General features: G+C 37.8%; 1 long non-coding RNA gene across 1 annotated transcript; it reads right to left on the minus strand.

Annotated features, from left to right (window-relative positions):
* Positions 1-712: 712 nt before the first annotated feature.
* Positions 713-14,314, minus strand: LOC134846083 (uncharacterized). Its single transcript, XR_010162781.1, has 2 exons — positions 13,054-14,314; positions 713-1,521 (listed from the first exon to the last, which is right to left on the minus strand). It is a non-coding gene; the product is annotated as an uncharacterized LOC134846083 (long non-coding RNA).
* Between the last annotated feature and the right edge of the window lie 315 nt (positions 14,315-14,629).

Consider the following 14,629-nt stretch of genomic DNA (forward strand, 5'->3'; position numbering starts at 1 on the left):
TTCGAGGTTTTTTAGCGAATTGCCGAAAAATTAGTTATCGTGTTACAGACAAAATTTTACACCAAATAACACGATTGCTTTAATAACAAGACTGCTTCAAGCCGTGAGTTCTTCGACTGCCCTTGAATGTCTAGGAAATAATTTTTAATTCAAGAAATTGATAAACTTTTCAAGGATAAAATGTTATCATTTTTTAAAAATCGGAATCTCACACGTAATAGCTTGCCTCAATTTATATTGGAAAAATTCCGTTTTGGTTTAATTGCCGCTTACGCGTTAATAAAACGAAATATAATGAAAGTCAGCTGTCCCAATTTGACAAACTTCCAAACCCCAAAACGTTAGGAAAAATGATCGCAAAAACTTTTTCAGGACATTTCAAGTGGTGTAAATATTTCTTCAAAACCACCTTGTTGAAAACTCGAAAAAATTTTCTGAAGAATTGCTCACCCCAGGACAAATGGCCCTATGTGGAAATAAGTCTGTGGAGACTAGTACCATCTTACACAGTCGAAATTTACCTGATGTAAAAAAACACAAAAACCGTGCACAAATATTCTGTGGATTTCTTTTTATACCAAGTGTTGTTTATTCTAACTAACGCTTATGAAAAAGTTTTCCATGTGATATAGATTTTGAAAACATACAAAAAATACAAATTTTGATTACAGAGATAGCAAATTTAGCAAATACACTCAGGATTTAAATCTAATTCCTTTTTAAGAGGTTAATACTTATCAACACCATAATATGGGCTGAAAATAAACAATTCATTGCAATCAATCAATACTAAAATTTAATTCCTCATGGCTAAACAAACCGTTTTTTGGATCCACAAATTCTGTTCCAGACCATTCAGCATTTCCTGGGCTAAGTTTTCGCGGTATATATGAAAAGCACTGTTTACCAGCTGATCAGTGTCCGTTTCTATGGCAACTTCTCGATTGCTCATGGGCTTCGAAATTAGCGCGTATGGCCTCATTATGGAATATTCGATATCCGGACATGATTGGATGAGAAAGTTTTCCATTTTTTCCATATCTTTCAGATGAGTCACCGCAACTGTTCTGACTACTTTGCGGAACACCCTTGAGGGATTTTTGAACATTTCTTGTGGTTTTTTCAAATCAATATCCGGAACATTCTGTTGGTCGGAACGGATCATCGCAGCCGAGATGCAAATCAATCTTTGTACGTTGCTTTCGCGCATTGCCGAAACAACTGATATTAAACTGTCGGTATAGAAAGTGCTCTCGTCTTTCCACGGAAGAACGAACTTGCTGCCGAGGCACGACACGACAGCGTCGACACCTACGAAGTGTTTCGCGAGGTTGCTCGGCTCGAAGATGTTGGCTTCGACAACCGAGAGTAGTTCGCCGTTCGGCTCCAGCCCGAGACCGTTCATCTTGTTCGTGTCTCTTACAATGGCCACAATTTGGTGGCTGTTTTTCAAGGCTAGACTGCAGAATGCGTGGCCTGTTTGGCCAGTTGCTCCTAACACGGCTACTCGCATGGTGGCAGCTGAAAAAACACAGATATTTAAAGCTTAGCAACTAGTGAAAAAAAAACTGGAAAAAAGTGTGGAAAATTTTCCTTGCAACTCAGATGCCTTTTTTACGATACCTTTCACCACACACATACGAAGTTTTTTCATGATATGTGATTTTGCATTGAAAAAAACACAAGCACTCAAATACAAAGTTTCTCCCCACCTCAGGAGATAGAAACGATACGTCCAGCCTTGGAATTTTTTTTTCAATAATCAATTAAATTAGATTTTATTACCAGTCTTTATGAATTTTAAAATAATACATAATACGATTACTAATTTTTTAATTCAATACGATCCATGTTTTATCAATCATAATAGATTGTTTAAACTCTTTTGTAAGTGTTTTTGTTCTAACAAAAATAAATTTTGCAAACAATTTGCAACGTGAAAAGTCGCATTAAACAAAATCAATTCATAAAAAAAATTGTTGATCAAATAGTCACAGTAATTTAATATGTATAAATCATAAATGATTTGAATAACTTGGAAGCTGCAAAAAATATTTAATATTTCAAAATGAAGCTCTCCATAGAAAGTTGAAATCATTGAAGCGCAATTTTGCGGTACAAGAAGAATAAGACGACCGAGAAAGTTGGGATGCTTATGCTGAGTCATATTCAATATTAAGTACGACAATTTTTTGAGCTGAAAAAAAACTTTCGAATAAAATAAGCAAATATGAAATGAGAATGACCCATTGCGTGTCCGCAATTTAAGGCGACAGCTGTTTAAGTGAAAAAAAAATTGGCTGGGGCATTAATAAACATTTTAATTCTGTAATTGGCTTCAATTAACTCTAACTTTAACTCATTAATTAATTCTGCAAATCTGTAATTGGCTTCAAAAACATCAAGTTTTAAGTGGAATAGTCTCATGATGGAGAGTCCAAATGATGGAAAACATTTAACCAATCACAATTTTTACTTTTACACGAAGCCGAAGTTATTATAAATAGAAAAAGAATTATAGCAGCACAGCAAACCCCCATAACTTAACGAGAAATAATCACAGATGAAATATTTTTTTTAGATTTAAGCTCAGGACAACAATAAATTTGAATGATGTAAAAAACTCTGTCAAAATGGCTAGTTAAAAAGTCGAAATTTGGCTGAGGAAAAAAGCCACCCCGAGCACAAATATCCCGTTACATTCGTTACGAAAGTCGGAACAATAAAAAAAAATTGTTATTTTTTTAATGGGCTTTAGTTATTTTTCAATACCCGACTTCGATTTTGCTATATTTGAAAACTCATTTATCTGCTTATTTTTAAACGTTCAATATTGAAATTAATGGCCTGGATTTGTTCGCTTTATTTGTGGTTTTTTGAGGTCACTTTTTATAGTTTATGGAGCTAAAACGCATGTTTAGATAAAGTTTAAAAACAAAGTACTAAATCTAGGTTACTGAAGTCTTGTATTTACGCGCAAGTTTTTTTAACTGAGTGCATCGAATCAAAATCATGTGAATTTGAACAGATAGTACAGCAAAATGGATTTTTATTATCGAAAAGACCATACAAATCTTTTTTTTTTTCATAACAATGATCACAAATAGGAGAAATACTGACGCCTAAATCTCTGGACTTCTGAAATACTTAGCACGTGATAGCAAGCTGTATTAGTGTTTCAATTAAGCCTGCTTCTTTTTCTAAAAAGTATTTGGAAAACTGTATGTAACGTTTTGATTTTCTCAGAAATGTAATAATTGGCCTTAAAGTCTTTTGTCTTAATTACCGAATATTGTATACTGTATCAAGTGTTCTTTTATCAGAACTAGGACAAACTTAAACTGGTAGTGCTTTTTCGAAAATGTCTCAAAATTTTCCAATTTTGACGAGCTCAATGTGTAAAAAGCCAAAAACCAGCATCATCAAAACAACCTTTCATACTGTGATAATTCTGCTTTTCAGAATACTTCCATTATCAAAAAAACCTTCTAGGAAAAGCTTAGAATGTTTTCCGAGTCGGATTAAAAATCCGCGTATCCGATAATAGCAAGAAATAAATCCGGGTTAATTATCCCCAAATTGGAAACTTTCAAAGACCGCTAATTTTGCCGAAAAAAAAACATTAATAAACTTATTAATTTCGCGCAAGCATCAATAGTTTTCAAATGATATAATTTTCTGTCTCAAGTAAAAATTGAATCAATGACTAAAAGCAAAATTTGATAGTTCTCTAGTTTTTCCGTCAGTTCTAAGAAAAGGACGATACAATTTTAAGAAAAACTGGAACTTTTTTGCTTTCTCTTTACTCCCTGGTGATAAACGAGCGTAAATTTTAATTGAATTGAAGCATGTAAGATCAATTGAAATTTTTTTTTATTTTTTGCCAGAAGTTTCAAGCGCTTTCAGTCCAAGCGCTTTCTTTTTTCCCAGAAGTTTTAAGCGCTTTTCAGAAGTTTTAAGCGCTTTCAGTCTATTATGTTTCATCATTACGTCGAAATCAAAACGCGGGAAATTAAACCGTCTTATGGATTTGTTCTTTACAAAAATTAAATGGATTATTTTTGATTAGTTGCACCATAAAAACAGCCCGATAGTGGAGCTTATACGCAACAACTTAGAAAGTGGCGACAATTCAATCAAGGTATTGGCTAATGTTTTGGCTTGCTCAGAGTTTTTTCCTATTACGACATGTCGCCTTTCTCGATTGCTGTTGTTTGATCTCGATTGCTGTTGATTGATGTTTTTAGAACACATGTTTTATAATTGTTTATTTAAAAAATTTACTGAAAAATGTCTACTATTTTCTTCGTCATGAAATACTTGGCGATGAAAAAATTCTCTACTGTTTGCACAGCAGCTCTTTCTTCTTTCCATTAATAGATTTTTGTTGTGTTTGAGAGAGTAATTCGTTTTGCATGAACAAAATAGGTCAGAAAAGTTATGTTTTCTGAGACTTTAGTGTGAGGGGCTAAATATTTAGATGTCAATCATTTTAGTTGCTATCCATTATTATTTATATCCTTGAGAGTTCTCATACTATAATTAAGTGTGATTTGGTACCTGCCTGTCAGTCAGTCTAGGTTTGTCTAGCTGCTATGTGTTGACCTCTAGTTCAGTGTCTTATTTATGCGAACTTGAAATCATTTGAATTTAATCTTCAACCGTATCGTTTTACTAACCCTTGTTATGGCGCAGCCAGCGGATGGAGGGGGAAAACCCCCTTGGAGTTGTGGCATTCTGGCCTCCGAATTAGGCGGAACCCCAACTTATGGGAACATTGGAAACAGCGATTCCATTGGGCAATGGTGGCGAAACACGGATTAGTTTCGTCTGAATTTTATTTTCCGTCAACATTGACCGAAGCGCAGATTAATTACCTGGGAGAAATTTGTGACAAACTAAGGGAAGAAGGTAAACGCACACTCATATCGAATCCGTATCTATGTTTAGGACACGAGGGACAGCGGGCCCTGCATAATCAGCATCCACACTTGAATATGGAAGCAATACGATACTCAAGGTTCTTGGATACATGTGTTGCTCTTTTCCAGAAAGAGCAAAATGAAACGTATGAGATGTGCCAGATTTTGTTCTGGAAACAGAAAGAGAGAGAGAGTTTAGAATCGTTCTACGCAGAACTCAGCGGAAAGGCGGCGATATGCAATCTGGGTACCCAAGAGCAAAAAATGGTGAGAGACATATTTATATTTATTATGCGGAATAGGGACGCACAGAACGAGCTGTGCAGGGAAACGAAGACCCCGGAGGAAGCACTAAGGATTGCAATGTCGTATGATAGAGGCGACAAATACGCAAAGACTTACAAAGGAATAGCGCCAGGTTCCACGGGAACGGCCTACACAACCCCAGGGGGTTCTCTACAGATCAAGGCGGAACCAATCAGTAAAATTCGTGTATCCAGGGGACGAGGAATACAAAGGGGACGGGGACAATATCAGAATCGAGGAGGAGGCCGAACGCAAGAACGTATATGTTACAATTGTGACCAGCCGAATTTCACAAAAAGGTCGGGCATTTTGAGAAAACTTGTCGGGGAAAAAACGGCTGTCACGTGGGGGACAACCAGTTGGACTAATCCAAGGGAACGAACCGTTCGACAAAGAGGATACTCCCTCGGATGATGTTGGGTCGCAGAATGCTGCAACTTCAGTGAGTTTCGTCAAAAGAGAGCACCACAGCTGGTCATCGGAGAGTTCAGATGACTATATGGTTATGGCGATTAAACGTAAAAAGGAGACACTACTGAAAATTGCCGGGCCTAAACTAAAAATCTACATTAATGGACACCCAATGAACATCTGGATTGACAGCGGATTGCCGATATCCATACTAACACTTGACGACTTGAAGAAAACAGTGGGACGAACGGGAATCAACTTGAAAGAAGACGACATGGAATATGACGAATTTCAGGACTACAGCAATAATCGGATCAAAATTTTGGGGAGAAAGGAGGTTGAGTTAGCATCAAACGGCTGAAAGACTAGAGAGGAAGTTAGAGTCATCGGAGGGACCAGACCCGCAATTGTGGGACGTGACATGATGGGGAAACTTGGGCTACAGTTGATGCAAGCAGATCCAAGGGGAGCATTGATGAATATCCAAGGGATGAAAAACAGTACATTTTAGATGGAGCAAGCTGAAGAACCGGAGGACGAGCAAATGGACCGCTGGCAACAGTATTTTAGTAAGGTATTCCCGAAACTTTTTACTAGGATCGGAAAGGTCCAAGCGGAGTTTTTCAAAAATCTCGTACCTGTGCAACAAAAGGGCCGGAGAATGCCGGTAACGCTTCAAGATAAAGTGGATAAAGAGATCGATAAGCTACTAGCCCAGGGACACATTGAAAAATTGAAGGATTGTTCGGATCGATATTTTGTTTCTCCGATTGTTATTACCGTAAAAAAGGACAAGTCCGTGAAGTTAGCGTTGGAATCTCGAGAACTGAATAAACAGTTGCATAAAAACAATTGCCAAATGCCTAACATAGAAGAAGTTGTAGATACCATAGGATAACCTATTTCCGAGAAAAAACAAGGGGAGGTTTACTTTACCACGATGGATTTAACGTACGCGTATGGACAACTACCACTCAGTGAAGAAACAAGTGTACATTGTAATTTCTCATTGGTGGGCGGACGGTCGACAAGAACGTACCGATTTCGAACAGGTTTTTACGGGCTAACGTTAATGCCAGCAGAGTTCCAACGGGTAATAGACTCGATTTGAAACGAATTCCCTCAAGCGAACGCTTTCATTGATGATATCTTGGTTACAACCAAGGGAACTGAGGTGGCACACTTATCCTTGGTTGAAAAGATCATTCGAAAATTGAATCGCGAAAACATCTCAATAAAACTACCTAAGTGCGAGTTCGCAAAACGAGAATGTGAATGGCTCGGCCACCGTATAAAAGAAACGGAAGTGACGCCTTTGAAAGGTAAAACGTCGCCGATCGATGCTTTAGCGGCTTCTAAAACAGTTACTCAGTTGAAATCATTTATGGGCTCAATTCACAGACTTCATAAATACTTACCGGCGATAGCAGAGATGTCAGCTCCCCTAAGACCGCTCCTCAGCAAGAAGAATGATTATAACTGGACCGCGGAGTGCAAAAATGCCTTTCAGAACATTAATATGGGGGTGGCAAACATTGTCGAATTAAAACACTTCGACATTCACAAAGACATAAGGGTTGTTTGCGATGCAAGTGACAATGGTCTTGGAGCAGTTTTGGAGCAATTGGGTACAGAAGGGTGGCGCCCAATCTCATTTGCATCACGTTTCTTCAACGCAGCAGAGAAAAAGTACTCACAAACGAGCTCGAAATGTTGGAAGTGGTATGGGTGCCGAATATTTCCGAAACTAAATTCTCGGAAGATCTTTTATTGTTATAACAGACCATAAAGCTCTCAGTTCATTACTCAACAGAAATAATAAGAAAACAAAACTCTATTTTCAAGATTAACACGATGGCTGGATAGACTTATCCCATTTGACTTTGTAATAGAACATAAACAGGGTGCAAAAATCGGACTCGCGGATTACTTGTCAAGACACCCTAGCGAACCCCCAAAACCGATAAGTCAGTACGATAACTTATTCACCGTTGCAAAGTTAAGTTCAATTAGGAAATCCCTTGGTTTCACGAACAATCCTAAATCCCTTGGTAAACGAAATCATATTGACACAAAAGAAACTGGTTCTAAACAATCTAGACAGTTCTCGCCCAATCAGAATCAAGAACGGAAAACATGTTTACGAACAACGACGGTTGAGGGCGGAAAGTCATGTTGAAAACACCGACCAATAGGAGACGATCAATTTGCATATCGCATGCATCAACAAAAGCCAAGGGATATTCAGTGCGCTCTATATATCATTCCCTTGGAAGACGGTTCAAACAACCTAATTTACAGAAATCAGATAAAATGGATGATAGTTCAGATTGTTCCTTTCCAGTGATAGAATTTGATTCTAAAATTAACTCTCCGATTAGATTAGACTAGAACCTCATGAGTAGCGATGAAATCGCTGATAATAACCCGGAAATTGAATCCATTACAAAAATTACACGGGATTCAAAAATAACACCGTACTTTCTATTCCTTCACAATTTCCAGGCGAACTTTTTCCTACTATTAACCCTAATCAGCAAATTATGTCCATTATTCCGCGCGATTGCAAAGTTATTAAGAAATCCACAGCGTTTCCGGATCTATTTAAGTTGGAGTTTATTGCTTCCAACATACCGGCGGACATCAACTTACTAAGAGTCAAGGAGGCATGGCAGAAGAAGACCACCTTAAAGGAGGAGTTACTGAAAATAGGAAAGTACTGGGCCCAATATGCCAATGACCTGTCACTAAAGGACGATTGTGTGTGGTTAGATGGACGGCTGGTCATTCCTTTACCACTACAAGTCCCAATCGAAACAAGGATACACTTCTACCATCACGGGAAGAGTAACATGTTTGAAGCAGCGCATGATGTATGGTACCCTTACATGTACCGCAGTTTGGCAGCGAATGCCACGTACTGTCAACAGTGCATGGATGCGGGTAAGAACTTAAAAACGTTGTTACCCAAGGGAGACGTAGTGAAAGTCCCTCAACCAAGGGAACCGAATGAATATCTACAATTGGGTTTCTGGGGGCCAATAAGCTACTTAAATGAAAGTAGGAAATATGTCTTAGTCTCTACAGACCGTTTTTCGAGGTGGCCATCAGCGATGGTTACTACCACCAATACTTCAGGTAAAGTTTTAAAATTTCTCGATGAATACATCACTCAACATGGAGTAACTTGGAAAATACACATTGATCAGGGATCTTGTCTTACATCTAATAAATTTAAAAGCTTCTGTAACAGCGAAGGCATCGAGTTAGTTTACTCCCCAGTGAATGATCACCAGGGTACGGGTTCAGTGGAAAGAACGATAGGAAGCTTGAAGAATTTTGTCCTCACTTATGCATCCGAAAAAAAAGCATAAACCTCTGGAATCTATGGTCGATGAAGCGCTAGGCGCGCTACGGTTTTCCAAAAAAGCAACGAATAAGCTAACAACTTTTGAAGCTCATCACGGCCGGGAGGCGAACACCGTTTTACGCAATCTTACGAAAAAACCGAGCCTGAAAAATCTCAATTGGGAGAACGTCTTAAAACAGAAATGTTTGTGTTTAGACGAAAATGACCCTGAAGTGAACACGATCGCGTTCCCAAAGCATTCAAACTGGTAGGGGAGGTCGGATCTGGTTAACGCTCCGGCGTTAAGAAAGGTACCGCTAACTCTTGATAGCGATCAGCAGCTGGAAACGCACCAAGGGGAGGAATCGGGGGTTGAGCCTAAAATCCAAGGGAGTGGAGATGCAAGCAATCTCTATCAGCGTACTACCAGCAGAACTTTAAATTGGTATAAACTCTTAAAATCTAATGTAATCTCTGAGTCTAAACAAGCTGAAAAACGGGTCTGTGATTAGGAAAAGTGCCGTGGCAGTAAAACCAAAGAAGACCCTGCCAAAAAAACGGAAGCCGGCCACACTCAAAGAAATGCAACGTAAGCTGGCCACACTGCGAAAAAGGGGGCAATAGAAAGCCCAAAATCGGAGCGGCCAAAAGCTAAACAACCAGTAGCGGTAGCCACATATCAATCTGAAAGCTCGGACAGTGAGGATTACCAGCCACTCAAGATTATACCAGCACAACTACCAGTCGAAATTTCGGAAAGGCATGAGGCAATTGCGGCGGGAAAAGGACCAAGTAGCAGCAGAATAATTCAGGAGGAACACGGAGCGGGAACAAGGGTGAAAACTAAAACTACGAAAGTAAAACGAGGGAAAGGGAATCAGGACAGACCGTCGTTAGTTGCGAGAGAATGTCTTACAAACAGCAGCCAAGAGGAGGACGTAGAATCAGGCAGTCGAAGTAAAAGCTCGGGAACAAGGAAAAGCACAAGAAGAAGGAAGCCCTTCGATAAAATGGGAGGAGTAATGATAGACAGTATCCATGGGGTGGAGAAGAAAGGAAAATATCCCAGGGAAGGAAACAAGTAAATCTTAAAACTCATTAAAACTCGTGACCCAGGGAGAGGGATGGCCATAAGCCTAAAACTCAAAGTTAAAGTTTTGATGCGTTAGTTGCGGCGGCAGGTTGAAGGTCATTACGCATTATTTTAATTTTAAATTACTGGGTATTTAAATTTTACATTTGTACGGAATTTTGAGGGGCTTCATATTTAGATGTCAATCATTTCAGTTGCTATCCATTATTATTTATATCCTTGAGAGTTCTCATACTATAATTAAGTGTGAATTTGGTACCTGCCTGTCAGTTAGTCTAGGTCTGTCTAGCTGCTATGTGTTGACCTCTAGTTCAGTGTCTTATTTATGCGAATTAGAAACCAGTTGAATTTAATCTTCAACCGTATCGTTTAACTAACCCTTGTTATTAGTCTTGAATATTTTTTTGCATTCGAAATATAAAAACGAAAAGCAGCAAAAAAGCTAAAACCGTGGGTTATTTTTGTTTTTTCTTACCTTTCTTTTTTTGCTCCTGATATAAAATCGGTTGTTACAAAATGATACCAACATCCAACACATAAAGGCAAAATATAGCGAGAAGCTCTAGCAATTGTAATTGCTGTGACAAAAATGAAGCAGCGTTTACTTGGTCTAAGTTCATTTGTCAAAGATATCATAAAATCTTGTACTGTATATTTGGTCCAGACATAAAGATACACAAACGGTAGTCAGCCCGATTAACCAGATGGTCTATTGTTCTGGTGAGGATCAATTGTAAGCAAAATTGCATGCCAGAGGAGCAGATTTAACAAGCAGATGGGTAAATTATACTGGGTTTTGAAAAAAAAAAGCCAGAAGAAGAGATGATCAAATTTTTCTACAACGATTTTGTCTTCAGAGACACAAGTAATCTCAACATTAACATTATCAGAAGCCATCATCGAGTAAAATGGATACATTAAGCTCAACTGATGAGAACCGATTGAAGATTGCAGTCAATGCTTATAAGATCGTTGCCTGTAAAAAGTATTAGGTGGCCTGGAAAGTCACAATGGTACATGATGGCCTGAAAGTTAAAGAAAGTCTTGTTACTAGATGCGAAATGTACCAAACAAGCACAACGTCGCCCTGAAAAAACAATGACAAATTGGCCAGAAGCAGAACTATGGGAACAATTACATGTGTACGGAGCACAAATTAGAAACAGGAAAACTATTTACTCGTAATTTACGGAAGGAAAAACTGGAAGAAGTTTTTCCAAATATTGAAGAACTACTCCGACACTCAAAGAATTTAGAAAATCAAATTTTTCATAAAAACTTTTCAAAAACGGCAATCCAAATTTTAGCGTTTTTCAGCCACTAATAATGAAACATCGAAAAACCTCCAAAATGAAAATGAAAATACTGGCAGACCTTTTTCTTAGGAAAAAAATCAAATTGCCTGTATTGGTAGAGTTTGACTTTTGCAAACTTTTCATTCAAGTCAGAAAAAGACATTACCTCTTCAATTGAACCATTTTTTAAACCAAAATATTTTGTCAGCGAAAAACTGATGTTGCAACTCAGTTCGGTGAAAGAAAACATTATAAAACCACATTTATACGACAAAATCAAGCTACAATTTGCGGTTACAAATTGATCAATGCGGAGATCCTATGCCTGCGGTTTTTAGAACAAAAGGGAAGATATGATGACTTAGGACTTCAAACTGTTTAAATTTTACGTGATCTATTGAAATTAAACTCGCGGAGGTCATAATTTACTTTTTTGTTTGTTTCATTATCATCAGCTTGGGTTTAACCAACTGATGAAATATCTTTTAAGGGATAAAAGAGAAGCGTTAATAAACTTTCAGGAGCTTGTTATTTAGGGTTCCTTGACAGTTTAAACTGAAAATTAGAATGAGTCCGGAAATCAGACTCCGCAACAGTTGCGTTCCAAATTAAATTGAACTGCCTGAACGAAGACCAATTTTTCTTGACCCTGATGCAATTTTTTTGAGTTTTTTCAAATCCTAATCGCGGCTCAAATGGTTTTGATATGATAGCACACTTGATCCTCTAACAGTTTTTCTTAAGATACCTAAAATCAATTGGAATAAAGAAAATTATATAATAACCTGGTCAGAACCAGCGAGGGACTTACTAAGACTTACTAAGATAAAAAAGGATCAAGTTAAGATCCCCCCCCCCCCCCCCCAAGATAGACCAAGTTAAGATCTCCCACTGCAGCAGCATTTTATTCGAATTAAATATGTTTATAGCTGTGTGTGAAATGCTCAACTGTGATTGCCTGAAAATTCGTTAGAATCAAGTTAACGTTTCAGGTTTGAGGATGTTAGCTTGGTCCGATACCAATCAGATTTTAGATAACTTTTCAGGAAACTTCTGACAACGTGAACCACAGTTTTTTTTTTATCAGAATGCCCTAGAAATTGTTCATGTGTTCTATTGTGCTACAGCATCAGCGGGGTGCGCAGGAACTTTGCGTGCGGCGGTGTTTTTGAAACAGTTTCGTATTTTTTAGCGACCTTTCTCTTCTATTTTTGTTTTTCTAAACTTTTTCTTTTTATTTATTATCTGTGGTCAAAACATTTTGTTTCAGTTGTTTTTTTTGCGATTTTTTAAAACTACTTTGTCATCTTTTTTTTGGAAAAGAAAGACAAATTTGAAACAAATTGCAAATTTCGACACGAAATAATATAAAACAAGATAAACCGTTGCAAACCCACGAAAACGTTTTTAGATTAGTTTTTTATATGCCACAAGAAGCGCAGAAAAGTTCATTATATCTTATATGAAAGCCGGCGCTGAAAAAGTTTATTTTTATTCGGGTGGAATTAAAAGCGAGGCCCAAACGAACGTAATTCGTGATAATTTTTTTTATACAAACATACATTGTCATTGTTTGAATTTGAGTTAAAATCGGTTTAGTTATTTAAATGCAGATGCGATTTTGGGAAGCAAATCAGAGCTACGATATCGGATCTGGGAGTTTTATGAGAGTCTTACCTGTTGTTGGGCAATATGTTCAGAACTGCATAGTACAGAGTATAAAATGAGATAAGCAAATGAGGGATATTGTTTATTTCGGCTGATAAATTGGGCCAAACAAGAGCAGTCAAGTTGCCAGTTAAGCCATCCGTAAGGCGAGGGGGAGAAAGAAAAAGTGAACAAAATAATCTGTGGAGATACTTGAGGCGAGTGAAGGACTTTGGCCGACTAAGTTACCAATGGGGAATTTTTTCTGATTTTCTTACCAATGGTACGCTAGCCGCTCTGTTGAAAGGAAAAGCGGGAAATTCAGGTGGATTTAAAAATGCAAAATAGGCCACGCATCACTGATTAATATTCAAATTCGACCCATTCATTTGATTGCTAAGTTCGTTCATGATCATACATGGCGCCTTCCTTAAACAGACAATTTTCATCGACTGACGCAGGTTGGGAGCTAATAAAGAACACAAGCGTTACTAATCACAACCCAGTAGTTGGAAAAGTCAGTCAAGATCCAAATCGCGGATCAAGTGTAGATTATTCTTTTTATCTCTTTTTCTTTTATTCTATACTTTTTCCTTCTTTCTGCACTTTTTTCTTATTTTCTGCGAATAATCCTAGCGCATAAAGTGTAAATCCAGCCTGGAAATAAGTTATAAACTGGTGATTTTTGTGATGATTAGCGGTGTAAATGACTTATATCGATATTCTAAATTGCAACTCGAGTTCAGTTTCCATAATTCCTGCCTAGCTCTTGTTCCTGAAAGCGACTTGGAAGGAAAAGACTTGTATGGATGGGTTCATTTAAAAACCAAAATACACCAACTGCAGAACAGTCAAAATGGCAGAATTAGTGCAGTGCCCAACCAGTCTGTTTCAAGTAGCCGAAAACTCGCACTATTTTGTAAGCCAAACGATTGTGTTTACATGTAAATGGTTTACGATACTTCTCATTAGCATCAAAAAATGATGCAAATTCCACCTATTTGTATCCTTATTATACCAAAGCAACCTTAAAACGAGATAACATAAACAATTCGGAACTAAAGAAACCGTAGAAATTATTCAATGCCCAAAAATGTTAACTAATTTCGACTTATTGTCCTTTCTATTTGACATTCTTCTATGTTCATTTAACTGCTCTGAAAGATGGCGAGAGAGAGGGAGAGAAAAAAGGGGACGATCAAAGGTAGATAAGACAAGAGGAAAGCGTGTAGAAGCGATTCAGGCTAGGGGGAACAGGACCACGGGCTGAAAAGACACAATAGCAGCACCACCTATGGTAAGAAACAGTCGGCAGAAGTGCAAAAGAAGGAGGGTATATGAAAAGAAAAAAACCTGAGTGTATATTATGTATATGTAAGTCTACAAACGTTAAATAAACCCATTTTAACTTAATTTCGGGCCGTTTTTTTTTCAGGTTTGCAAAACACGTGGTGGCAGAAAGAAGAGAGACGATTTGGGACAGGGTTAAATTAAGCATGCAGAGTTTGTCTAAAAGGATTTTTGGTGCCTCAATGAAGCAAGTGACGTCGGAGTTTGTGCAAGGAAATTGGCAAGGAAATGGATTCGATATTTTCATGTCTAGACT

The sequence above is a fragment of the Symsagittifera roscoffensis genome, chromosome 5 (assembly GCF_963678635.1).
Source record: "Symsagittifera roscoffensis chromosome 5, txSymRosc1.1, whole genome shotgun sequence".
Classification (NCBI taxonomy): Eukaryota; Metazoa; Xenacoelomorpha; order Acoela; family Convolutidae; genus Symsagittifera; species Symsagittifera roscoffensis.